The sequence below is a fragment of the Scylla paramamosain genome, unplaced genomic scaffold, assembly GCF_035594125.1.
Source record: "Scylla paramamosain isolate STU-SP2022 unplaced genomic scaffold, ASM3559412v1 Contig46, whole genome shotgun sequence".
Lineage (NCBI taxonomy): Eukaryota > Metazoa > Arthropoda > Malacostraca > Decapoda > Portunidae > Scylla > Scylla paramamosain.
This window is the reverse complement of record NW_026973711.1, coordinates 60,001-87,241: the sequence shown is the minus strand read 5'-3', so window position 1 is coordinate 87,241 and position 27,241 is coordinate 60,001. Positions and strand designations below refer to the sequence as shown.

Below are 27,241 nucleotides of genomic sequence, written 5' to 3'. Positions count from 1 at the left end.
ACTAAGCTGGAATCCCTTAAGAGTTTCAGAGTGTTTATGAGGCTGGAGTGTCCCCGCGGCGGATGTATATGGAGGAGGAGGAGGAGGACGAGGAGGAGGAGGAGTGCAAAGGAATACAAAGGAAGACCAAACAACAAGAGATCTTTATGTCCTTGCAAGGCTGTTTAGTAATTACTTCTGAGTTGCCACAGAGCAGAGAGGCCATCAGGGTGAAGAGACAGAATAGAGAGGAGGAGGAGGAGGAGTAAGAGGAAGAGGAAGAAGAGGAAGAGGAGGAGTGCAAAGGAATACAAAGGAAGATAAACATCAACAGATCTCGAGGTCCTGACTAAGCTGACTAACTAATACTGGAGGAGACACAGTAGCCTCACACACTGAAGGGAAAGAAGAGGAGGAGGAGGAGGAGGAGGAGGAGGAGGAGGAGGAGGAGGAGGAGGGATGTCTTGAAAAAACTGTGATTATGGTGATGGAAGTGAGTTGTTGATAGAGAGAGAGAGAGAGAGAGAGAGAGAGAGAGAGAGAGAGAGAGAGAGAGAGAGAGAGAGAGAGAGAGAGAGAAGAAAGGGAGCGTCCTGGACGTGTTTGGGGTGGTAATGAGGCCTCGGAGAAGTGGTGGTGATGGTGGTGGTGTGGCTGTAGGACTCACAAGGAGAAGGAGGAGGAGAAGGAGGGGGCAGGAGGAAGGTGAAGGTTGGAGGGAAGGAGGGAAGGAGGGAGAAAGGGCAGAATGGCGGGAGTCCGTGTAATTAATATCCTGGTGGTGGTGGCAGCGCCCCGCCCCAGCCCTCCCGAGGCCTCCCATTGGTCGGGTGCGGCGTCCCCTTCGCCCGCCCGCCCGCCACGCCACCCGCACCCGCACGCCGCGCCCCCGTAAGGCTCGGAGTGGCGTGTGGCGGTGAGCGGGGCCAGTGGGCGGTAGGCGGGGCGCTGCTTCACCCGCACCTCCGCGCGCCTCGCTACACTTCCCCCTGAATTTCCCCCTCCGCATCCCCCCCGCCGCCCCCAGGATCAGCACGCCCTGGCAACCACCCTTAGGTCCATCACGTGCCTGTACCGACCCCACGCCTACACGCCTGCACGCCTGCACGCACAGTCTCAGGTGAGTGTGCCAGCGTGCGTGTGTTCACCTGAACCTGCCCTCCCACGCGCCCGTTATTTGTCAACATGTGCCTACCCCCGCCCACTCCCACGCCCGCTCCCGCCCACTCGCCGCCCACTCCCCCCGGGCACTTTTCGCTGTGCTGAAGACTTCCACGGACGAATGAACATATTTATATCACACTCATAATTCCTCTTTCTGTGTGTGTGTGTGTGTGTGTGTGTGTGTGTGTGTGTAAGAGCGGCGACGCGTGTGATGTGCGTTACGTCGTAGATTTAGACAAGTGTGGCGGAGACGTAGTGATGTGGTGTGGTGATGGTGGTGATGGTGGTGATGGTGGTGGACTCATTTACCTTCATGTCGTAATCATCGCAATATCGCTTCACTAGAGATAACTTGGAGATCATTCTTTCGCGTGCTGCAGCAAGGAAAGCGGTATCATCCATGAATATTAAAACATGCAGCCACTTTAAAACCCATCGTTCTCACAGTTCTCTCTTATTAATTTAATCAAATCATTATCGTAAAGAACGAACAGTAGGCACGATGTTGGGGAGCCTTGTCGCACTCCTAGCGTGGCCGTGAACACCGCGGTGCCGATAACGCTCTCGGTCACACTGTACATGGCAGCGGTAACAGCCAACATCACCGTGCCACACCCCAAGCGTTTAAAGATTCGTACAAACATGTGCCTCGGTACCAGATCGTATGCTTGGCTCAAGTTAATGAATGTCACGAATAATTTTTCTTTCTCTAAGTCGGTCAGTATACGCGAAGTTACAATATGTTCGAGACAACCACGCCTGTTCTGTGCCCCAGCTTGTTCACGGTACGGAGTGAGCCACTTCTCTAATTTTGAACATACAAACATATCAAATAATTTAGCAATGCTGTTTATTACACTAATGCCTCTATGGTTCTTTGTGTCCTCTGTGTGTCTTTCCGGTCACCCTTCTGGAATATAGTGGAAAACTTAGCCCTAGTCCAGGACGTAGGGTGCTGAGCGGTGGCAAATATCGTACTGAACAGTTGTGATAATCATTAACCACTGAACTGGTAACAGCTTGAACACTCCAGGTGGGATGCCGTCCGGGCCACACGCTTCGTCTGCCTTGATGTGATCCACCTGGGCACTGACCTCACCAGGGGAGATCAGATCGTCTAAAACTGGAATCGACACAGTCACATCTCGGCATTGATCAGCACGGTTGCTTGTGGCAATGCCTAGTAAATCTTCGTAAAAATGCTTAAATTCTTCATCAATAGGCTTAACTTTATTATCATCATCATCCTGTGAACAGCCCTTCCAGTTGATGGCCTGCCACACTCGCCTGTTGTCCCTGTCCTGCAGCGGGAGGTGATATGAGTGTCCCAGCTCGTTTATTGGTCAAGAGGCTGTGACGTAGGCAACGGTGAGCGCTGATTGGCCCGCGTCCGGTGTTGGGGAGGAGTCAGCCACAACTTCACTTCAACATGTCCGCCCACCGGAGTCTTTTGCCTTGTTACTGATCATTTCGTCTTCCTGTACGGCTTTGCTGGGCTGGGGGCCTTTGTGGGGCCTTGTGGGGCTCTTACCCACTTCATACTGCCCGCTGGAGGAGCTGGGGAGAGGGGGAGGGCTGGGGAGGGCTGGACGATGGCTTAATAAAGTCAGGGATGGGGTTAGGCAGGACTATAGAGGGCTGGGGAGAGGTGGGGAATGTTTGTGAGAAGTTGGGGAGGGTTGGGGGAGTTTGAGAAGGGGTGGGGAGGAATGGAAAGAGATGGGGAGGTCTCAAGAAGGGATGGGGAAAAGGAGAGGGAGAGAGAGAGAGCGTTATGAGAGGCATGAATACTGATGTTTGCTGCTACTTCGTGGTGGTGCTTGTTGTTGTTGTTCGTGGTGGTGCTTGTTGTTGTTGTTGTTGTTGTTGTTGTTGTTGTTGTTGTTGGAGGAGGAGGAGGAGGATGTAGTTTTTGCGGGGGAAGACAATAGACGAAGTTTTAGCAAGAGGTTATGGGAAATGACTCGTCTATTTAAACATTAACTGTGAAAATCTTACGGTTCCTTTTCCTCTCTCTAGAAAATAATAAAAATCTAAATTGTAAAGTCTGATGTACAACACTTTAATGCACTTCTGGTCACTGGAAGACGCTGACCAAGGAAATGAATGACACAGGAAGCTTTCCTCATTGTTCATGAATAGAGAACCTGAACTCACCTAGAGATGAACTGGCTACACAATTTAATGAACTGAATGATGTATGGGACCTTCCTCACTGCCTGTAGCTAGAGAACTTGAACTAGAGATGAACTGGCTAGAGAACTTAATGAACTGAATGGTGAATGGGACCTTCCTCACTGTCTGTAGCTAAAGAACTTGAGCTAGAGATGAACTGGCTACAGAACTTGATGAACTGAATGGTGAATGGGACTTTCCTCACTGCCTGTAGCTAGAGAACTTGAACTAGAGATGAACTGGCTAGAGAACTTCATAACGAGACTTTCCTCATTGTCTGTAGCTAGAGAACTTGATCAAGATGCACAGTCGTTGCTCTCTCTCTCCCTGCACGCCTTGAAATGCAACAGTACTCACGCAAGGAGTCTGTTTAAGAGAAATTCAGTGTGATGCATTCTGAGTTGCGTCACGCTGTATGAGTGTGTCTCCTGCTTTTTATGGGGCGTGAGTGCGTCAAGGATCGAACAAGTAACAAGCGGTGCGCGTGTGGGCGGCAAGAAGGCGTGTGTTGGTAATACTGCCGCGTGGGTATTCAAGGCTCCGTGACAATGAGGATAACGAGGCTGTTGTTTTGTGCAGCAGCGTTTGGCAGAAAATTCATGTGTCTTTTAACTTATCGATCATTCAGTGAGTCTCCCAGTGTCTGTTCATCAACCTATCTATCTAAACATCTATCTATCTAAATATCTATCTACCTACTTACCGACCTACTTATTTATTTATCTAACTACCTACATATCTGCCTATATCACACACACACACACACACACACACACACACGCACGCACGCACGCACACACACACACACACACTAAAATTATCCACTGACACGACTAATGCTAAAAAGTCTAAACTTTCTCTCTCTCTCTCTCTCTCTCTCTCTCTCTCTCTCTCTCTCTCTCTCTCTCTCTCTCTCTCTCTCTCTCTCTCTGAGGCAGAGGGTGAAGGAAGGGCTTAATGGCATATTTGTAATGTTTATTAGTCCTCAGATTGGGAGGGAGGGAGAGGATTGGGAGGGACGGAGAGGAAAAGGGAGAGGGAGGAAGAGGGAGAGGGGAGGGAGAGGAAGGGAGAGAGGGAGGGAGGGAAGAAACGTGGAAGCAAAGAAGGAGAGAGAGAGAGAGAGAGAGAGAGAGAGAGAGAGAGAGAGAGAGAGAGAGAGAGGTAACGGGGGGTTGGTGGACTCCATTACTTAAGAATGAGTCAATCCACACTAATGGTGAAACAGCGTGATTCTCTCTCTCTCTCTCTCTCTCTCTCTCTCTCTCTCTCTCTCTCTCTCTCTCTCTCTCTCTCTCTCTCTCTCTCTCACCAACAAACCAGTATTTTCATCCTATTATTATTATTATTATTATTATTATTATTATTAGTAATATTATCAGTATACCGTGCAGTTTCCGTGGCGGCCGTGGAGCAGCGCGGGCGTGTCGTGGACGAACACAACAGAACACTTGCGTGGAAACAAAGTGTGTGTGTATTTGCGTGCTTCCCCCTACGTCTGTGTGTGCGCACATGTGTGTGTTTCCATGTGCGTGTGTGCGCGGCCTGTAGGTAACACATCTGGCTTGAAAATGTGGACGTGTGCTGGTATGTGTGTGTGTGTGTGTGTGTGTTTGCGTGGGTGTGGGTGTGGGTGTGCGTGGGCGTGCGTGCATGTGTGTGGCTGTCACGTGCATGGAAGGCTTTGAAAGGAACGATGAATATTGGTCAGTGACAAACAAAATAACACAACATTGTGGAATTGAAAATAACAAGACGAAGACACAAGAAATAGACAAAATGAATTTCAGAACAACAACAACAACAACAAATAACAATACTGTGAAACTGAAAATAAGGAGGTAAGGAAACAAAGAAAAGAAAAAGCAGATTTTAACAACAACAACATCAATAGCTGAAAAAATACAACAGAACAATGTGGAATAAAAAAAAAAAAAGATAGAGACAAGAAAATATATAGAAGCGGAATTTAAGCACCATACAAAAAAAAAAAAAAAAATCGTGAAACTTCTTTGAATACAAAATAAAAAAAAAGTGTTGAGTGTTTAAAATAAAAAGACAAAAGTGTGCATATGGCTGAAGCAAACGAGAGTCTTACGAGAAACAAAAGGCAATCGTTTCGGGAAAATATGAGTATGATTGAGAATGATTTGAATACAGTTTTACTACAAAAAAAAAAAAAAAAAAAAAAAAAAAAATCGTCATGGAAATTAAATACAGTGAAGACACGATGACATAATTATAAGATTGACAAACTTTCAAGTAATCGAGAAAAAACAAAGAAGTAACAGAAGGAATGGAAATAATAATAATAATAATAATAATAATAATAATAATAATAATAATAATAATAATAATAATAATAATGCAGAGAACTAAAACATTGGGAAGAAAGAAGAGGGAAGAAGAATAAGAGCAAGAACACAAGAGAAAGAAAGGGAAGGAAAAAAATAACGGAAGAAATAAGAAAAGTAATAATAGAATAAATAAGAAAAGTAGGAAAACGCTCAAAGAAAGGAAAGAGAGCAAACAAACAAACGAACAAACATACTAAAATACACATACATAGAAAAATAACAAAAAAAAAAATTCCGTAAAATACAAAAGTAAAAAACAAAAAAAAAAACAAGAGAAAAGAAAAACAAATAAAAAGAAAAACAAATCAACAAGCAAGTAAGAAAAGATTACGAGAGAGAGAGAGAGAGAGAGAGAGAGAGAGAGAGAGAGAGAGAGAGAGAGAGAGAGAGAGAGAGAGAGAGAGAGAGAGAGAGAGAGAGAGAGAGAGAGCCCTGACACCACCACCACGATGTACGAGGGACCTGCAGCCTGTACTTACCAGAGAACCCGCTGGACCTGAAGAGGGGCCTGCTGGGGTACAACCTGCAAAACAAGACACAGGGCGAGTACTGCAGGAGGAGGAGGAGAAGGAGGAGGAGGAAGAGGAGGAGGAAGAGGAGGAGAAAAGGACAGGTTGTGTGTGTGTGTGTGTGTGTGTGTGTGTGTGTGTGTACGCGCGCACTAGATGAAAAGAGAACGGCATACATAGATTCATAAACTAAAAGGGAAGCTAACGATAAAATAGTGTATTTTAACTAACTACTCGTTCTTTAAACACTCATTCACCCTACAGGAAAATCTAACCTTTTGTCCTTATGTAACAGAAACGAGATTAAGTGAAAATGAGGCATTAGTAATGGTGGAGATGCAGAGGAGAGGAAAGGAGAGGAGAGCAGTGAGAGAGGAAGGTAGACGGAAGGAAAGGAGAGGATAAGTAGAGAAGGGAAGATACTTAGGAGAAACTGGAGAGAGAGAGGAGAGAGAGAGAGAGGGTATACGATGGAGAGAGAGGAGGGAGGATGCAAAGCAGGGAAGGAAGGAAGGAAGGAAGAGAGGGAAGGAAGGAAGATATGATTTAGAAATAAGGGAAAGATGAGGAAAAAAAAACATGGTTGAAAGATGGAATCAAATGGAAAAGCAAGGGGGGAAAAATAGAAAAAAAGAGAGGTAAAAGAAAACAAAAGAAGAATAAAGAAATAAAAGAGGAAAAAATACGTAAAGAGAGATGGAGTATTGAAGGAGATGGAAAAGAAAAGAAGGAAAGAATCAAGAAAGGAAAAGAGATAAATATAAATGAAGAAATGAAGAAAAGGAAGAAGAGAAAGATGAAAACAAAGGGAGAGAATGGGAAATGGGAAAGACAAAAAGACGAGATGCAAAGAGTGACAGGAAATGAAAGGGAAAGGAGAGTTTGCAAAGAAAGTGAGTGAGGGAGAGGGGAAAAGAGACACGAGGGAATCAAGGAAGGAAGAATTAGAGGAAGACCTGAAGTGAATGAGTGAACACCAGACACAAGTAACAATAACAATAACAATAACAATAAGTAAGAACAAGTAACAATAACAATAATATTTCACGTCACCAAAGAAAAATATTGATGTTATTTGTCACATACTGCTAAAATAACTACTACTGCTGCTCCTCCCCCTCTTCCTCCTACTGCTACTACTATTACTACTACTACTACGTAATACCACCACCATCACCACCACTTACTTCTCCATCCCTCCTCATCACCACTGCTACCACTACCACCACCACCAACACTAGCTTCCCTCTCCTCTTCCGACCACCACCACCACCACCACTACCTTCACCCCTCCCACACCCACCACCACCACCACCACCACTAGCACTAACACCCCCTCCCCTTCCCCCGCTGGCCTGGCGCTGGGGGGGCGGGTCCACCATGATGGCCTCGCCTCTCAATATCAAGAGTGAGGAGGTGATAAGCCCAGACTAGTCAGCGTGTACCTACAGGTGAGAGAGAGAGAGAGAGAGAGAGAGAGAGAGAGAGAGAGAGAGAGAGAGAGAGAGAGAGAGAGAGAGAGAGAGAGAGAGAGAGAAAGAATTTCTATTTGTAATAAATTTGGTATTCATAAAAAATAAAAAGTTCTCTCTCTCTCTCTCTCTCTCTCTCTCTCTCTCTCTCTCTCTCTCTCTCTCTCTCTCTCTCTCTCTCTCTCTCTCTCTCTCTCTCATCACTCACCTGCTCGAATCAATTAGCAGCACCTCCCTTAACCTCCCCTCCCCTCCCCTATGCAGGTTACCGGGGCTGGCCAGCTGCGCGGCGGGGGGCATGGACCCCCTCAAGGCCATGGGCCATAACAGGGAAGCTTACATGTGTGTGTGTGTGTGTGTGTGTGTGTGTGTGTGTGTGTGTGTGTGTGTGTGTGTGTGAAACGAAGCAGGGATACATACTTTGGTTGAAAATGACACTTTCTCATGATGATGATGATGATCATGATGGTAACAGCAGTAATAGAAGTAGTAGCAATAATAATAATAATAATAATAATAATAATAATAATAATAATAATAATAATAATAATGATACTACTACTGCAACTAATAATAATAACAATACTAACAGCAACGATAATAATAAAACAACAACAACAACAACAACAACAACTTACTACTACTACTACTACTACTACTACTACTACTAATAATAATAATAATAGTAGAAGTAGTTGTAGTAGTAGTAGTGTTGCTTTTTTGGTTTCATGGTTGAGAGAGAGAGAGAGAGAGAGAGAGAGAGAGAGAGAGAGAGAGAGAGAGAGAGAGAGAGAGAGAGAGAGAGAGAGAGAGAAAGGAAGGGAAGGAGGAGGAGGAGGAGGAGGAAAAGGGGAGGGAGGGAGAAAACTTGAATTACATCGCTTCGGGAGGGAGAGAGAGAGAGAGAGAGAGAGAGAGAGAGAGAGAGAGAGAGAGAGAGAGAGAGAGAGAGAGAGAGAGAGGATACTATCAATCTTTCTCTCTCCTAGGTTAGAGGGGGGGAAGATTCACTGATTTACACCCTCGGAACATATTTTCGCGATCATGCTCCTGACTTTTCCTCCCTCCTCCTCCTTCCTCCTTTCCTCCTCCTCCTCCTCCTCCTCCACCCTTCGTATCCTTCCTCTCCCTCAATAGATCTTCCCTCTTTCCCGCTCTCTTGCTCTTTTCTCGCGTGAAGGTGTTCGCGAAAGTTAAGCGCGTCTAAATTAAGCGTGTTGGTGTGGCGACCCTCTCCCCCGCTCTCACTCCTCTCCTCTCTTATGCCCCCTCCCCCGCCACCCTACAATGTGTTAGCGTCTGTAGATCACACCAACCATGTTCCAGTCCTTGCTTCCTGGTTCTCTCTCTCTCTCTCTCTCTCTCTCTCTCTCTCTCTCTCTCTCTCTCTCTCTCTCTTTTTCCCGTCCTATTTAATTTTTCCCTCTTTTCTCCTCTCTTTTAAGCATTTTCCCTTCCTTTTCTACGTTCTCCTATCTCTCTCTCTCTCTCTCTCTCTCTCTCTCTCTCTCTCTCTCTCTCTCTCTCTCTCTCTCTCTTTCTGTCCCCTTTCTAATCTTTTCCTTTGTCATCTCCCTTCATTTACCTATTTTTCTTCCTTTTCTTCTTTTCTTCATTTTCTTTCGTCCATCAAGTTTCCTTTCTTCGTTTCTATTACGATTTTCATTATCTTCCCCTTGTAATTATTTTCCTTTTCTTTCTTTTTTTCATTCATCATGCTTCCTTTCCATCATTTTCCGATTCTACCCTTTCTCCCCTCTGTCCTCCTCCCCCTCTCTCTCTCTCTCTCTCTCTCTCTCATTCATCATGCTTCCTTTCCATCATTTTCCGATTCTACCCTTTCCCCCCTCTGTCCTCCTCCCCCCCCTCTCTCTCTCTCTCTTTATATATACATATTGTCCCGCGAGTTAAGGGACATACTCCGGGATTTGATAGTTTAAGTAATTCTAAGTCGAAAATACATTATAGGCATATGCTGTGTTTTGCTTATTTTTGCGAGAAATTAACATGTTGTTGTGTTGCAGGGGGTGGGGGGTAGGCCTCCTCCTTCCTTCCCGCCTTGGCGCGCCAAGTCCTCGTGGTGCCGCTCTGCAGTTTTTTTTATTTATTTATTTATTTTTTTGTGTACAATCTCTGCAGTCAAAGCCATACAGGAGACAGAAAATGACAAGCTAAAATTTTGTATGTGTCAGTGAAGAAATTGTATAGGTAACACAGTAATATAGTGGTTAAGTCTATTTCTTTTAATCATACATGGCAACACACAGCAACTTTCATCCCGCCAACTGTTTACGCTTTGACATGTAAGTGACAGGGAGCCCCATAAGGTGGCTGCCAAAGTGCAACTCTTCGCTGCGGTGAAGGTGCCTTTCACATTCAGTAACAGTGAGTATTCGGACATGATATTCATTCTGTGGTGGGAATGCCCGGGCTGGTGCAGGAGGATAAAGACGCAGGCATCCAGACAGAGGACACACAGATGGCAGTGTTCTACAGAATGTGTCTGCTTCTTGGTGAGAAAGGATGTTTCCCCAGTACTTCTGCAGCAGCTGAACGTACTGGAGCAGCTCAACACAGTACCACTTAAAAAGAATATCAAATAATACACTTACAGCAACAATAATAATAAGTAAATAATCTTTACGGGAGAGGCAGGAATGCTGGGCAGCCTTCATGAACCTGTTGAGTTGCCACGTATGTTTAAAATGTAGCACTTAACAACCACTACATTGCTGTATTACATGTACAATTTCTTCACTGACTCATACAAAAAAATAATTTATCATTTGCTGTTTCCTGTAAGGCTTTGACTGCACAGATTGTACACAAAAATGATCACTTGATGCTGCGCGGCGCCACTCGTTACGTAGCGAGCCAGGGAGGGAGGGAAGGAGGGGGAGGCCCACCCAGGCGAGCGGTTCCCGCCACACACAACTTACACGTTAATTTCTTGCAAAATAAAGCAAAACACACCATTTGTGTATAAAATATTTTCGACTTGGAATTACTTGAACTATCAGATCCCGAAGTATGTAACTCGAGGATCGAGGATGTAACCCCTGTATATATTCGTGCGCGTGTGTAATCCTTTGTAATACAACTTTTCTGCTCAATAGATCTGTATACTTGATGCAATTATATACTACTACTACTACTACTACTACTACTACTACTACTACTACTACTACTACTACTACTATTGCTTCAGCATTTACTATTATGATCAGTATGAGTCATGACCACTACACCTAAAGTAACAATTACTGCAGGAAGAACGAAGCAGTATTAATAGCAACAACAGATTGAAAATGAACAGTTTTTCTCCTGATCAAAGAGAATTCCTGCCTCATAACGTCAACAGCTGGTCAGGTTAGCATGTAAATACTACTTATCTTCCACGAACTCTTTACACTTAAGCTATTATTTGATTAATTGTCAGAAATATACTTCTTGTTACAACCTTCACCATCTGGTCTTCCTTCAGTGCATTCATAATACTTCTCTTTAGTCCCCGTGTAGTTATCACATTAATACCACACATCCTTTACGTAGCCTCACATTGAAGGTATTATTATATCTGTTATCTGATATGTACTTCTCGTTACATCCATCACCCTCATTGCTTCATTCAGTATTCACTGCCTCTGTAATCCTTTTCATCCTTTCCCTCCACCATCTCGTCAAGTTATCCTATTCATTACATATTTCTCGTAGTAACCTAAGAAGCAAGTTACTATTGTATCTATTATCTGAAATATACTTCTCGTTACAGCCATCACCCTCATCGGTTCATTCAGTATTCAGTACATCTATCATCCTTTTCGTTCTTTCTCTCCAACATCTCGTCAAGTTATCCTGTTTATTACATATTTCTCGTAGCACCCTAAGAAGCAAGTTACTGTTACATCTATCATCTAAAATGTTCTTCTTGCCTCACCCACCACCCTTGTATTGCATCACCTTAAGATTCAATACACTGAAACACCGAGCAACTCACCTGAGAGCTCCAATAAACCTGAGCACAGAGAGACAGGCACCGTGGCAAAGATTGGAACCTGAAAGCCGAGCACGGGAAACCACCACATTACTGAACAAGTCATCAGGAACACACCTCCGGGCTTCTGTGTCATTGCCAATTTAGGAATTTAACAATTTACTGAAAAAGTTTGATGCACTTAAGTTGTGATTATACAAGTTTAAAGCGGGGTAAATCAAGATAGCGTATCTTAACCTATACTTAAATATATAGTAATACATTAAAGTACATCGTAGGAGGAGAAGAGGCGATGAAAATATTGATGGATAGAAAGTGGAGGTAATGAAGGCAGTGGAAAAAATAGACAGAAATAGATGGAAATACAAAAGATAGGAGACAAGAAGAGAAAGTGATGGAAATACTAAAAGGACACAGGAAACAGAAAGCCAAAATAAGGATACTGAAACACTGTAGAAGATAAAAAGCGGAAGTGATGAAAATACAGAAAGACAGGAGACGGAAGATGAGTGACAGAGAACCCAGACATTATCATTACAGTAAATCCATCTGTCACCTCATACAACATAACAAATCTGCTAGAAATTAAACCATTACATTCTTCTAAGCAGCAAAAATTACATATAACAAAGAACACTAAGAACTGAGACTACAGCACAGTAGCGGAGAGAGAGAGAGAGAGAGAGAGAGAGAGAGAGAGAGAGAGAGAGAGAGAGAGAGAGAGAGAGAGAGAGAGAGAGAGAGAGAGAGAGAGAGAGAGGGGAGGTAGTTCTGTCCCTCAGTCGGGGGTCGTGTCCTAACATATCGCTATAGGATTATATTGCCCATAGAATCGCCGCCTCTCTCTCCCCTATTTCCTTCTCCCTTCTTCTCAGTGTTCATCCTTTTCCCTTCCTTTTCCCTATTTCCTTCTTCCTCTTTCCTTCATCCGTGATTCCTTTCCTCCTTCTCTTTTACTAATATCCTTACTCCTTCCCTCTCCTCCTCTTCCTCCTCCTCTTCTTCTTCCTTCTCCTTTTCCTCTTCCTCCTCATCATCATTCTTACACCTCAACATTCGTCATAAACACCTTTTCTCTTCTTCTTCTTCCTCCTCCTCCTCCTCCTCCTCCCTTTACCCAGAGGTTAAGATAATGCTCTGCTAACTGCCTAACTCCCTCAGCCAATCAGCAGCCGTCAATTATCCTGTTAGGGAGGAGCCAATGGCGGGGTGGCAGTGATTAGGTGGTTAATCGATGTAATGGGGAGGAGGAGGAGGTGTTGGTAATGGTGGAAATGGTGATGGTGGAGGTGGAAGACAGATAAGGAGAAGAATAAGAGAGGTGGAGAGAAAGATAGAGAAAACGAGGAGGAGGAAGAGGAGGAGGAGGTAATGGCGCTGATGGGTCATTAGAGGAGGCAGCAATTAATGGCAGGTTATAATGGCGCGCTTTCATTAATATCTGGTGCACCGCCTTGTGTTCCTTAATCGGGTGGTAATGGTGGGGATGGTGGTGGTGGTGGAGATAATGGACTGGGAGGGAGGAACAGTGGTGGTGGTGGTGGTGATAAGCATGGTGGTGGTGGTGGTGGTGGTGTGGATATCTGTGAAGAAGGAATGGTGTTGTGGTTATAGTAATGGTGGTGGTGATGGGTTTTCCCTGCTGGTGTCAATGGTGGTGTGCTGTAGCCGTGTTCTCTCTCTCTCTCTCTCTCTCTCTCTCTGTGTCACTTACTTATTTCAGCAGACGAGCAACAATGGAGGCAGGCAAACCCACGATACTTCCACACACAAATCAACAACGCAGAATCCTGTGAGTGGATCTCCTCTAACTGCTTCTCCTTCGTTCCTCTCCCTCCCTGTATTCCTCCGCTGACCCTCCCTTCACTCCTCCCCCTCCCTTGGACACGTCACGCCTGCCTGTCACGCAAAGTTGGGTAATCTCTGTGTAATCATGAACATTTCAGTGGAGGTCTAAATCTTTTATTGGTTTGGTAAGTGTGGGTGAAATATTTACAACTGATGTCACTCGTTTATTCACTGAAATATAACACGGAACTAGAAAACTGGTGGAGGGAGGGAGAGCTGGTGGAGGGAGGGTAGAGGAAGGGAGTGGAGGGTGCAGTGTGAGGAAGAGCGAGGGGTGTAGCAGGGAAAGTACTGGTCTGTGCTGCGTGTGGGAAGTGACTTTAGTGGCGGCGTGAAGGCGAGGACACGAGTGAGGTGCTGGCAGGCTGACTGAGGTGAGTGTGGTGAGGTGAGGTGAAGTAACCGTGTACTTCCAGCCAGGGAAAGTATTGGCGGCCGGTAGGAACAGCTCCAGTTGAAGTTTTCCTACTGAATTATTGTCATCTTTCTCTTGTCTCCTCCTCCTCTGCGTTCTTCTCCTTCTATTTCTTGGTCTTTCATCGTCACGTTCACTCATTTTCATTTCTATAAATAAACAAAACAACAATAACTTGCTACCTATATTTTAAAACAAACAAACTCCATCTTGCTCCCTCCCTCCCTGCCTCCCTCCCTCCCGCTCAGCTGTTCAGTGACGACGTCTGCTCACACCGAGTCGCGCAAAGCAGGCTAACCACCTCAATCACTCGTTAACTCTTTCCTTTTCATTATTTCACCCGATCTTTCAACTTGCTTCTTCAGTGTTTCAGTGTTTCAGTGCTTCAGACGTCTGCATAAATCACTGTTACATGTACTGCTGTATCTCGGATGTATCTTGAAGGGGGTGACAGGAGTGAGAAGGGAGGAGGGGGCAGGAAGAGGGAAAGGTGAAGGAGGAGGCGTGTTGCAAGGGTCGTGAATGCCGGGGACGTGGTGAAGCTGAGCAGGAATCAGTCACCAAGTGTGAGACGATGAGCACTAAGGCCTGTACTCTCAAACATTTCTGCGCCGCACCTCCACTACACTTAAAAGACTCTAGTTGAAGTCATTCGTATTTATATATATATATATATATATATATATAATATTATATATATATATATATATATATATATATATATATATATATATATATATATATATAGTAATATATATATATATATATATATATATATTTACGGCTCTTAGTGACAGGCTAAAAATATTTCAACATTATGAACAGGAGAAACACTCTTGAGCATGGTTTATTGTTATGAGAATACTGTTAATACTTATCCCTCGGGTTAACAAGCGAGGAGACAAGGGAAGGTAAGGTGTGGAATCCCTGGTGTCTCAGTGTTCCTGCCTGCCTCAGTGAGGGATGTCACGCACCACCCACTGAGAACACCACCTTAGTTTTTTCCTCGCACCATTTAATTTAACTACTCTTTGGGGATTTGTACCTTCAGTGGGCCTTTCTCAGCCTTGTTATTACCCTGCGCCAGAGAAGTGGTTAAAATTTTCTTGCGTGGCACAGCAACACCTAATGTCATACGTAAAAAAAAAAAAAATAAATAAATAAAAAAAAATAAATAAAATATATATATATATATATATATATATAATATATATATATATATATATATATATATATATATATATATATATATATATATATATATATATATATATATATATATAATATAAAATTGCATAGAAATACTAGTAATGTTAAAATAAAAGGAAAAGTAACAAATAAAATATAGTTAAAGTTTTAAGGTATCAAGAAATTAAATCTAGAAAAATTACAAATTAAGTGGTCTGGGATATGAATGTACTAATTACAAGTCATTAAAGAAAGGACAGTAAAGGTAGGCGCACACTTGTTCGCATCGTACGGACGGCACGCATCGGACGGATCGGATTTTCTGCGCACATTGTCGGCATTGGACCATTCACCACCCGCAGTTGTGAAGCTGAGCTCTCTCTGGAAGGACATACTCCATATTTTCCTAGTGTATAAAGTTGTGAAAATGTTGAACAGTGATAGTGAAGAGGAAGAAATTGTAGTGGTTAGCTGTTTGCTGGCAGAAGAAGAACAGAAAGTTAAAAAAAGGAAAACATGGATTCACAACATAAACAGGAAAAGGCTGGAATCTGGAGAAAAATCTAAAAACAGTCAGTGAGTTAATATAACATTATATATTATGTATAAGCAAAGCATAGCTATGCAAACAGAAAAAAAAATAAATAAATACCGAAGAAGGTTTGCATCCGACCGCGACGGCGCTCTGGCTGCAACTGACGATGGGGTCGCACATTTGCCGGCAAATGCCGTAGAGGCCATCCGCATCGTTCGTACGCATCGAATTGAATGCTCTTTCGGGGATCCTCGTCGGCATTGCCGATGTCCGATGCGTACGACGCGGTCAAATGCGCGCAGACCCATTTGAAATAATGTAAAGAATACTAAAATCCGATGCGTACGATGCGTGCCGTCCGTACGATGGCGAACAAGTGTGCGCCTACCTTAAGGAGGAGGTGAGCGGTGAGGCCACGCGTACAAGTACCATAGTGCTCCAAAACTTTGCAGTAATGGGGAGAAGTTAAACGTTTTTTCAAGGTCATAACTTACAGAGCTCCTCTTGAAAAAAAAAAAAAAAAAAAAATTGCAGACAGAGCGAGACAACACGTGTCTGACACTGCGTGCTTTCCTTACTCTTGTGTTGGCTTACCAATTGTCACTAACTATGTCATCACTCATTGTAATTTTTTTTCCTGTTATGCTCGTCTTCAGCTCTCTCTCTCTCTCTCCTCTCTCTCTCTCTCTCTCTCTCTCTCTCTCTCTCTCTCTCCTTTTCATCTTCAGAAAGTAAAAATACGTGAAGAGCGAGAGGCGGAGGGACAGGTTGGTGTTTACGAAGGGGAGAGAGAGAGAGAGAGAGAGAGAGAGAAAGAGAGACGGGACGAAGATGATATAAAAGAAAATGTAATAGAAGTAAGAGACGAAAAGAGAAAGAAGACTTACATTTACTATGAGATATTACGATAATACGACATAGGAAGATGTGGCCGCTTAGTTACCTGGTGCAGTCCATTTTCCGTCTGGTTTTCTTTACGCGAGTCAAGTCATTCCTGTGCTGTCTAATGGTTCACTTGCTTCATTGACGCTGCGAGAAATCTGCTGGCGGTGGAGAGGTTAGGCTTTATGGGCAACTACTAGTGTGTGTGTGTGTGTGTGTGTGTGTGTGTGATATCTGGAGATTTACACGCTCTTAGACTGTCCAGCGCTCATCTGTCTACTAGTGAGCCTGGTGGGTGCGTGGCATCCCTCACCCTGGGACGCGGATTCCTACAGTTCACCTTCCCCAGGTTCATCATTTATCCGGGTTGGGACAGTTCCTATCTAACTGTTTTTTTTTTTTTAATCTGACTTCATTCATCACCCATTATTTCTTGTCCCATCCTCATTACTGACCCTGAGAATTTTGCTTAGGTCACCCTTGTTTAGTTCAGGAGAGATGGTTCACGCTTGCCTGGTGCCACAGTTCCTATCTAACTATTTTCTTAATCTGACTTCATCATTCATCACCCATTATTTCTTGTCCCATCCTGATTACTGACCCTGAGAATTTTGTTTAGGTCATCCTTGTTTAGTTAGAGGAGGAGGGGATTCACGCTTGCCTGGCGCCACAGTTCCTATCTAGCTATTATTTAATCTGACTTCATTCATCACCTATTATTTCTTGTCTCATCCTAATGACTGACCCTGAGAATTTTGGTTAGGACACCCTTGTTGAGTTAGAGAAGAGATGGTTCACGCTTGCCTGGCGCTACAGTTCCTATCTGTTTTTTTTTTTTTTTTTTTATCATCTATTATTTCTGGTCTCATCCTGATTACTGACCCTGAGAATTTTGCTTAGGTCACCCTTGTTTAGTTAGAGGAGAGATGGTTCACGCTTGCCTGGCGCCACGTCAAGGTGGAGATTGATTGATTAAGTGATCCGGCTTGCCACTGTTTGCTGTTCCCATGCATATCATTCATCAAGATTTCCACAATTAAATTCCGCAGGCTTACACATTTATCTACCTGAAGGAACAATGAAGGAGTGGATGATCCTGTGCCGATTATACAGTACTAGTCTGGAAGCTTTTAAAATTTACATACATTCCTTAGAGAGGCGTAGGTTAAGATGGGTCTGATGGGTGAAAATAGGCAGGTATGTTTCATGCAAGGATTTGTCACGTGTAGCCCTCATGACTTCTTGCAGCTTCCCTTATTTTCTTATGTTCCAACTGGTTCTGGGACTCGTAACCTGGTGGCTTGTTGGTCTCTCTCCCTCTCCCTCCCCCCCCCCCCCCTCTCTCTCTCTCTCTCTCTCTCTCTCTCTCTCTCTCACTCTCTCTCTCTCTCTCTCTCTCTCTCTCTCTCTCTCTCTCTCTCTCTCTCTCTCCTTCCTGAATGTTTAATAAAATTTCATAGTTTTATTTATTTTCATTTCTCATTTGGTGGAGTTTGTTAGTTTTTTCTCTTAACGGTTAATTGGCTTTGTATTTCATAATTATTGGTGTTTTCTTAATTAACGCTTCTCATTATCTTCTTCTTCTTCTTCTTCTTCTTCTTCTTCTTCTTCTTCAACGTGCTTAGTCTTCTGTGCCTTCCTCAGTCACACCCATTACAAAGAGGTCCCCCTTTCTCTCTCTCTCCTCTCTCTCCTCCTCTCTCTCTCTCTCTCTCTCTCTCTCTCTCTCTCTCCCTCTCTCTCTCCTCTCTCTCTCTCCTCTCTCTCTCTCTCTCTCATCTCTCTCTCTCTCTCTCCCCCCACCTTCAGGATCCTTCTCCCCCCCCCACTCCTCGTCTCTCCTTCTGACACGCCCAAACCACCTCAGTGTTGCCTGTCTAGCCTTGGCCCACACCGCTGTACATGTGTTGTGCCTGTGATGTGTTCCTGATATTCCGCTTCGTCTCTCTCTGATAAAGTCGCATTGTTTTTCATTTCAGCCACTTTTCGTTATAATACTTCTAAAGTCTTTGTCAAAATGAAGCTTTCCTGACGTGAATTTTAGTGTAATACTGTGATGGGAAGTAGGTTGTATAATGTTCCATGCGTTACTTTTCTCTCCCTGTCTCTTATCTACCAGGTTGTGACAGCTTCTCGTAATCTTGGCAGTTGTTTTCATGCAGGTTTCAAGACACTTAGCCTTCAATTTTCGATGATTCTGTTTTTTTTTTTTTTTTTCCTTAAGTAAAAAGAAAAAATAAATAAAATATCTTCCTTGATGTATTCGTTCCTGATTCCGTCCTTCCTCGTCACTCAAAGAGAAGTCAGGCATCTTAATTTTGTCCACCTTTCGTTACAATACTTCTAAAATTCCTTGTTGATGGACGTTCTTTACTAACATTGTAATGGTAACAAGAAGGTTTGATTATGTTTCCTACGTCTTACTTTCCTCACTCTTCTTGTCTCTTACCTGTCATCCTGCGACAGCTTCTCGTTATTTTGGTAATTGAGAACATAACAAGGTAAAGGGTTGGTGCAAGAAGCCATCAGGCCTACACGTGGCAGTCCCTGTGTCAAACTTGCCTGCTTATTTCCACCTATCATTTTAATTCATTAATTTATCTCATGTTCCCTTAAAGCTTCATGAATAATTTTTTTTAAAGCTTTCTAATTGTTTTCATTTTTATATTTTTCTTCCTTTTTTTCTGCCTTTCTTATTTGTTGTCTTATGTTTTACGTTTTCTTTTTTTTTTATGAATATTATTGTAAATTAATATGCTGTTTTGAAGTTGTCCTTTTACATTCCTCCTCCTCCTCCTCATTTTCTCCAAATCCTCCTCCTCATCACTCCTCGTCCTCCTCCTCCCACTCCTCCTCCTCCTTCTCCTCCTTCTCTTCCTCCTCCTCCTCTTTCTCCTCCTCCTCCTCCTCCTCCTCCTCCTCCTCCTCCTCCTCCTCCTCCTCCTCCTCCTCCTCCTCCTCCTCCTCCTCCTCCTCTTTTTCTTGACATCGTCAGTCCTTACTCAACTTATCACCTCCCTCCTAACGTCCCTAACGGTCTTTAACGGCCCTAACGGTCTCCGGCTTTCAAGAAAATAAATTAATTTGAATCCAACCGCTGTGGTCTTAGAGAGAGAGAGAGAGAGAGAGAGAATTGTTTAAAATTATCTACCAAAGTGGTTATTACACATTAGTCAAGTATACAAATATGACAAAATACCGATGATATGTAATAATATAAATACAATACAATTGTGGAACACTCGTCTATAATAGATGCACCACAAAAATGCAAAGTTAACGTACATATACAAGTACACTTAAAACAAAAAAAAAACTAAACAAGATAAAACAAACCTAACTAAATATATTTTCGGTTAAAACAATTTTTTTTAAAGTCCCAGCCTTAAAAGAGATTATAGATGTGTCCCTGTGTGAGGGAGAGCGGGTATAGATGTGTCCTGTGTGAGGGAGAGCGGGTATAGATGTGTCCTGTGTGAGGGAGAGCGGGTATAGATGTGGTCCTGTGTGAGGGAGAGCGGGTATAGATGTGTCCTGTGTGAGGGAGAGCGGGTATAGATGTGTCCTGTGTGAGGGAGAGCGGGTATAGATGTGTCGTGTGTGAGGGAGAGTGGGAGAGAGTTCCACACTCTGGGTCCCAATATGACAGTGCGTGTATCATCAGAGTGTGTAGGTGCGCGGTACAAGCAACCTGTGCCTGTGTCTTGTGACGCTACTGGTGATAGCTTGCCTGTTACATAGTGATAAAAAACATTTTAAATAAAACCCTCGTAAAATCTTAAATATTGTTGTGGCCACTTCTAAAACATGTTTGTGCTTTATTCGTAGCCATTGGAGTTCTTTATAAAATGGAGACACGTGATCATATTTCTTAACTCCACCTATGGCAACCCTTCCTGCAGCATTCTGTATTTTTTGCACACCAGACATTAATGCATCATTTGTAGTCCCCATATTCTAATACAACAGTTAATTAAGGTTAATACAAGGGCCTGTGTCACCATGATCCTGCTGTCCTTATCTGGGTTTTCACTAATTCTACTTACATACATTAAAACACCCATCACTTTCCTTTTCAGCTCATTAATATGGACGTCAAAAAGCAAGTAACTATCCAAGCAAACTCACAAGTTTTTCACGTGCCTGCTTGGATGTATTACATTTACATTAAAATTCACAGTCGTGTTTGGGGGAAGAGAGAGAGAGACAGAGAGAGAGAGAGAGAGAGAGACAGAGAGAGAGAGAGAGAGAGAGAGAGAGAGAGAGAGAGAGAGAGAGAGAGAGAGAGAGAGAGGATAATTAGGGATGCCTCGAGGCTGTAGCAACACTCCGTAATGGCTTCCTCTAGACCGCCATCTTTAATCTCTGTCTGCAGAGGAGGAGGAGGAGGAAGAGGATGAGAATGAGGAGGAGGAGGAGGAGATGGAGGAGGAGGAGGAGGAGGAGGAGGAGGAGGAGTAAGGTGGTGATGTCGAGGACGCGGCCTGGGAGAGAGGAGGGAAGGAGGAGAGAGAGAGGAAAGGAGAGAGAGGGAGGTATGGAGGAGGAGGAGAGGAGAGATGGACGTGGGTAAGAAGGGAGTTAAGAGAGGAGAGATGGAAGGAGTAGAGGGAGAGGAGGGGAGGAAGGAAAGAAGAGGAGGGAAGAAGGGAGGAAAGGTTTGATATCTATAAAAAAAGAGAGAATGTTGTGGCCATTGTTGAGAGAGAGAGAGAAAGAGAGGAGAGAGAGAGAGGAGAGAGAGAGAGAGAGAGAGGAGAGAGAGAGAGAGAGAGAGAGAGAGAGAGAGAGAGAGAGAGAGAGAGAGAGAGAGAGAGAGAGAGAGAGAGAGAGAGAGAACGACGTTTATTATAATGAGACGATTATCACTCATTCACTGTTTATCATCTCTCTCTCTCTCTCTCTCTCTCTCTCTCTCTCTCTCTCTCTCTCTCTCTCTCTCTCTCTCTCTCTCTCTCTCTCTCTCTCTCTTTCTCTCTTTATCACTATTATTATCTTCATTAACTTACATAGAATATCATTGACTTCTATGTCACCTCTCTTCCTCCTCCTCCTCCTCCTCCTCCTTCCTTTGTATATTCCTTTGTCTATTCCTCCTCTCACAGGGCTGGGAGTCAAGGGGCGTATCAAATGAGGACCACCACCAAAGAGCGAAAGGGAGGAGAAAAAGGAGGAGGAGGAGGGAAGGAGGATCGGGACTTTTGATGTTCCTCCGCTATTCTGCCTCTTCCTCCTCCTCCTCGTCTTCTTCCTTTCCTTTTTATTTTTCTCCTTGTTTTCGCCGCTCTCATCTTATTGTTTTCTTGTTTTCTTTTTCTCCTATTCCTTCTTCTCTTTTCATCTTTCTCGTTTCCTTTTCTCTCACTTGTCTGTTCTTTTTTTTCATTTAGTGCTTTTCAATCTCCAGTCCTCTTTTCTTCCTCTTTTTCTTCTCCTTTCTCATTTCTCCTCCTCCTCCTCCTCCTCCTCCTCCTCCTCCTCCTTCTCCTCCCCCTTTTTTTTTCTTCTCTTCTTCTTCTTCTTCTTCTTCTTCTTCTTCTTCTTCTTCTTCTTCTTCTTCTTGTGATTGAATTTAATTGCTTTCTTTGTCTTTCAGTAACTTTATTTATGTATCTTTTGGGGTAAGTTCATTGACTTTTTTTTTCTGTCTGTTTGTTTCCCTCCCTCTCTCTCTCTCTCTCTCTTTCTCTCTCTCTCTCTCTCTCTCTCTCTCTCTCTCTCTCTCTCTCTCTCTCTCTCTCCTCTCTCTCTCTCTCTCTCTCTCTCTCTCTCCTCTCTCTCTCTCTCTCTCTCTGTGTGTGTGTGTGTGTGTGTGTGTGTGTGTGTGAATTCACATCAATTTTCGTATTTTTGCATTATAATAAAATATTGTGATTTTCCTCACATTTTCACCATAAACTATTGGGAAAACATTCATACATATAATATATTTTCCAATTCTCTCTATAATATTTTATTTGATTCATTGTGTCCATTAAACCCAAACATCATTTCTTCTTCTCTCTACATTACGCAAACTGCTTCCCTTCTCCCCTATACACCACCACCACCACCACCACCACCACCATCTGTCCGCCCTTCATTCTCTCAGTCTATTCAAGGCCATCCCATCAAAACTTCTCTCGATTAACTTCTCTCTCCTCCCTCCCTCTCTTCCTTCAGTCTATTTATGAACATTCCAGGAAAAATGATCTCCTTTAACACACACACACACACACACACACACACACACACACACACACACACACACACACACACACACACACACACACACACACACAAGCTCAGATCATTCTACCAGACCGCCCTAAGGAGACCTAACTAGTTTAGATAAGCTCAAATCACTATTGAACCACCTTAAAAAACCCAAACAAGCTCTAACAAGCCTGATAAGCCCAGATAAGCCAAAGCAAGCCCAATAACCCTCGTAGCTAGCGTCACAGGGCTAAGGAGAGTTGCATGCAAAGACACAAAGCCTGATGTAACCCAACACAACCCTTTTTTTCCTTTTGTACATCTTTTTTTTTCCCCTCACCACACCCTTTATCATAACCACACAAGCTCAAATCACTCTCCTAATAAGCCCAGACGAGCACACCGACTCTCGCAGCGTTCAAAGTACATAACCCTGATTTAATCCAACATCTAAGCCCTTTATCGTCTAGTATACCCATCTTTTTTACACCAAACCCTTTATCATAACGACATAACCCCAAATCACTCTTCTGGACACCCTTAATAACACGTAATAAACCCAATAACCCTCGCAGCGTAGCGTCGGGGGAGGGGTGGGCTAAGGAGTGTTACATGCAAAGTCCACAAGCATGATTTAATCTGTGTTTACGCCCTGCCTAGCCGCGCATGAGTCTCCGGCGGCTGTTCAAGGCTTAGTGTGGCAGCGTCTTGGAGCGAGGCGCACGTGGAGTGAAACATTGGCTAGTCAAACACAAAGCGGCGATATTTCAAGCCCGGCTACTCTCTTTTAACTGAGGGAGAGGAGGAGGAGGAGAAGCAGGAGGAAGAAGAGGAGGAGGAGAAGGAGGAGGAGGAGGACGAGTAGAGAAAAAGAGGCCTTGTTCGTCCTTTTATTTTGTAAAATGTTTTTAAAAAGGAGAAATTGTGAGGCAAAGGCAATTATTGTGATGTATCTGACCTAGGGAGAGGAGGGAGAGTGGAGACTGTGAGGGGAACGAGGGAGAGGAAGAGAGAGAGAGAGTTATCGTGGGAGGGAGAGAATTACTGGTGGGAAAGAGAAGCGAAGGGAGAGAGTGAGTCATGGGTGGGTAGGAAGAGAGAGAGAGAGAGAGAGAGAGAGAGAGAGGAGAGGAGAGAGAGAGAGAGAGAGAGGAGAGAGAGAGAGAGAGAGAGGTACAATGACATGGTAGGTAGATTGTGAGACAGACAGCCTGAGAAAGTAATAGACAGAGTTTGAAATCGCTAAGTTTATGATGTGTGCGATGGGGCGGTCGAGAGTGGGGAGGCGCGGGAGGCGGGGCGGTGGGAGAGAGACTGATAAATATAAATACGAGTAAGTGAACAGGATAAACTGGTGGAGAGATAGATAGAGGAGTCAACAAGTGAATGAAAGACACAGATGCAGATACGAGAAGGTGAATGAAGTAAATTGGTGAATAGATCAATAGATAAGGAGTCAGTAAGTGAAATAGAATAAACTGGAAAGAAGTCTGGATGGAAAAATGAATAGGGAATCAAATGAATAAATGCGTTAATACAAGGATTAAGTAACATGGAAGCTTGATAGATTGATTAGCCAATTAGTGAATAAATAACTAAATACAAAAAGAAGGCAAGGTTAAAAATAATGAAACGTAAGTGATTCGAGTAAACAGACTGATGAATAACTATATTAATAAACAAACATAAGTGAATAAACTTTTTCTCAAGCAGTGTGGTGGGTGACTAGGTGAAGCTCGGTAGTCAGGCCATTAGAGTCCAGTTGAAAGAGAGCCTCAAAAGAAGACAAAGTAAATTAATGAATAGGGATGAGAGGTGGAGACTGCCAGGGATGTTTTACTGAGGGCCTGCCACGTGTAGGCCTGAAGGCTTCTTGCAGCTTCCCTTACGCCCTCAAAACGTGTTCATATACGAGTAGATGCGTAAACAGTTATATATTTGTTTTTAGTAGATACACATGACATATAAGTAAGAAAACAAATATTTTAACTAAATTGCGAAAATAATGAATTATGATGGTGAAGAAACTTTGTCATTAAAAAAAAAAAAAAAGGAACAGAATGAATATCAACGGTTTTAAGGTAGTGGATAGTGATGGATAACACACACACACACACACACACACACACACACACACACTTCAAACACATCACAAGAGGTAATAAAAAGAAAAAAAAACTGCAATAATAATAATAACAGTACTGGAGAATATCAGCATAATTTGGATGGAGTGTTGCACGCAGCCTGCATGTTGAAGCGCCTTGGCCTCTCAGCAGGACTGTTTTCAAAGGCCACATAGATGATCAGTAGGATTCTCATCTCTAACTATTACAAGCTTAAAACCCGTTATTTCTTATCCCATCTTGATTACTGACCTTGAGAATTTCGTTTGTTACCATTATTTACGTCACCAGTACCACAGAAAGACCTCATCAATCTCTTCTTAATCTTTTTTTGTCCTATCCTGACTACTGGTCTTGAAAATTTCGTTTGTTTACCGTTGATACATCGCCACTACCACAGAAAGATCTCATCAATCTCCTCTTAATCTTCTTATCCTATCATGACTACTGACCTTGAGAATTTTGCTTACGTCACCCTTCTTGTACTCGTATTCTCTGTGGCAATGAAAGACCTATCAGATCCCTCTTTAAACAGACGCCCTCACTGGAGACAAGTGAAAGCGTAAATCTAACTTGATCAAGATTTAAGCCATTATTTCTCTATATAATCCTGAAGAAATCACTCTTAAAAATATAACATATACGTATATTTCATGAGAATCTCTCTAATGCATTAGAGAGAGAGAGAGAGAGAGAGAGAGAGAGAGAGAGAGAGAGAGAGAGAGAGAGAGAGAGAGAGAGAGAGAGAGAGAGAGAGAGAGAGTAAATTATTGGTGTTTATCATATTTTTTTCCCATCATGTGCATTAGGGTCGCCATTCAGTGAGAGAGAGAGAGAGAGAGAGAGAGAGAGAGAGAGAGAGGAGAGAGAGAGAGAGAGAGAGAGAGAGAGAGAGAGAGAGAGAGAGAGAGAGAGAGAGAGAGAGAGAGAGAGGAGAGAGAGAGAGAGAGAGAGAGAGAGAGAGTAAAGGAGGAGGCAGTAGACACCTGCCGAAACGATAATTACTCCCAGTGAGGTGTGCAGCACTGTTCAGGGGGTGCTGTGAACTTATCATTAAACCCAGCTGTGACCTCACTGAACGTTTCCCTTTGTGTCTCACAACACAAGGGGGCAGTCACAGCCTGCCCTCTAAAGACAACTCTCTTCCTCCACACAAAACTACAAGCACCTAATAACACACACACCCTTCACTCAAAAATTTTAAAATCATCATGGCGACTCCTACACCAGCCTCGGAGTCCCCATCTGGGGAGGGGACCATAAATGTCCCCCAGGTCGGACTGCCTTTCTGTCGACTACCCTAAGTGTCTTGACACCCGCCTCAACTTTTTCTTCATTAACTTCTGCAAAATTCGCGGTCTAAGATCTAATTTTCAATCTGTAGAACACCACCTCTCCTCTTCTAAACCTCATCTTCTTTTCCTCACTGAAACTCAGGTGTCTGAGGCAACTGACAGTAGCCCCTTTTCTGTTCCCTCCTACTTTCTCTATCCTCATTTTCGATCCAAAGCTGGATGCTGCGTTTATGTGCGCAATGACTTAATCTGCTCTCGTGCCCACGCTCTTGAATCTTCCGAGTTTTCCACCATCTGGCTACGACTACAGAGTCACTCTCATACTAAATTTATCTGTGCTGTATACCTCTCACCTAACTCCTCTGATTATAAGAAATTCTTTGACTACTTAACTTCCAAAGTGGAGCACATTCTGACCCTCTTCCCTTTTGCAGAGATCTCCATTCTTGGAGACTTCAATGTTCACCACCAGCTTTGGCTTTCCTCTCCCTTCACTGACCATCCTGGTGAACTAGCCTACAACTTTGCTATCCTCCATGACCTAGAGCAATTGGTGCAACATTCTTGACCTTTTCCTGACCTCTAATCCTTCTGCTTATGCTGTCACCCTTTCTTCTCCGTTGGGCTCCTCCGATCACAATCTCATATCTTTATCTTGTCCTATCGCTCCAATCCCTCCTCAGGATCCCCCTAAGCGAAGGTGCCTCTAGCGTTTTGCCTCTGCTAGTGGGGGGGACCTGAGGAGGTATTTTGCTGAATTTCCTTGGAATGACTACTGCTTTCCGTGTCAGAGACCCGTCTTTGTGTGCTGAGCGCATAACAGAGGTGATAGTGTCTGGCATGGAGGCGTACATTCCTCACTCTTTTTCTCGTCCTAAACCTTCTAAACCTTGGTTTAACACAGCTTGTTCTCGTGCTATACATGATAGAGAGGTGGCCCCACAAAAAGGTACTTAAGCCTTCCATCACCAGAATCTCATGCACTTTATATTTTTGCCCAGAACCATGTTAAGTCTGTTCTCCAACTAGCCAAAAACTCCTTCATTAACAGAAAATGTCAAAACCTTTCAAGATCTAACTCCCCTCGTAATTTCTGGCATCTAGCCAAAA

At 43.5% G+C, this 27,241-nt stretch overlaps 1 long non-coding RNA gene and 1 pseudogene across 1 annotated transcript in view; one reads left to right on the top strand and one right to left on the bottom strand.

The window, feature by feature from the left end:
* LOC135098127 (calcium-dependent secretion activator-like) overlaps nucleotides 1-13,501 on the bottom strand; it is a 375,310-nt pseudogene extending 361,809 nt beyond the window's left edge.
* Nucleotides 13,502-13,744: 243 nt separating this feature from the next.
* Nucleotides 13,745-27,241, top strand: part of LOC135098131 (uncharacterized) — a 21,846-nt gene continuing 8,349 nt past the window's right edge. The window contains exon 1 of the long non-coding RNA XR_010266597.1: nucleotides 13,745-13,872. This is a non-coding gene — a long non-coding RNA (uncharacterized LOC135098131). The remainder of the gene's footprint in view (nucleotides 13,873-27,241) is intronic.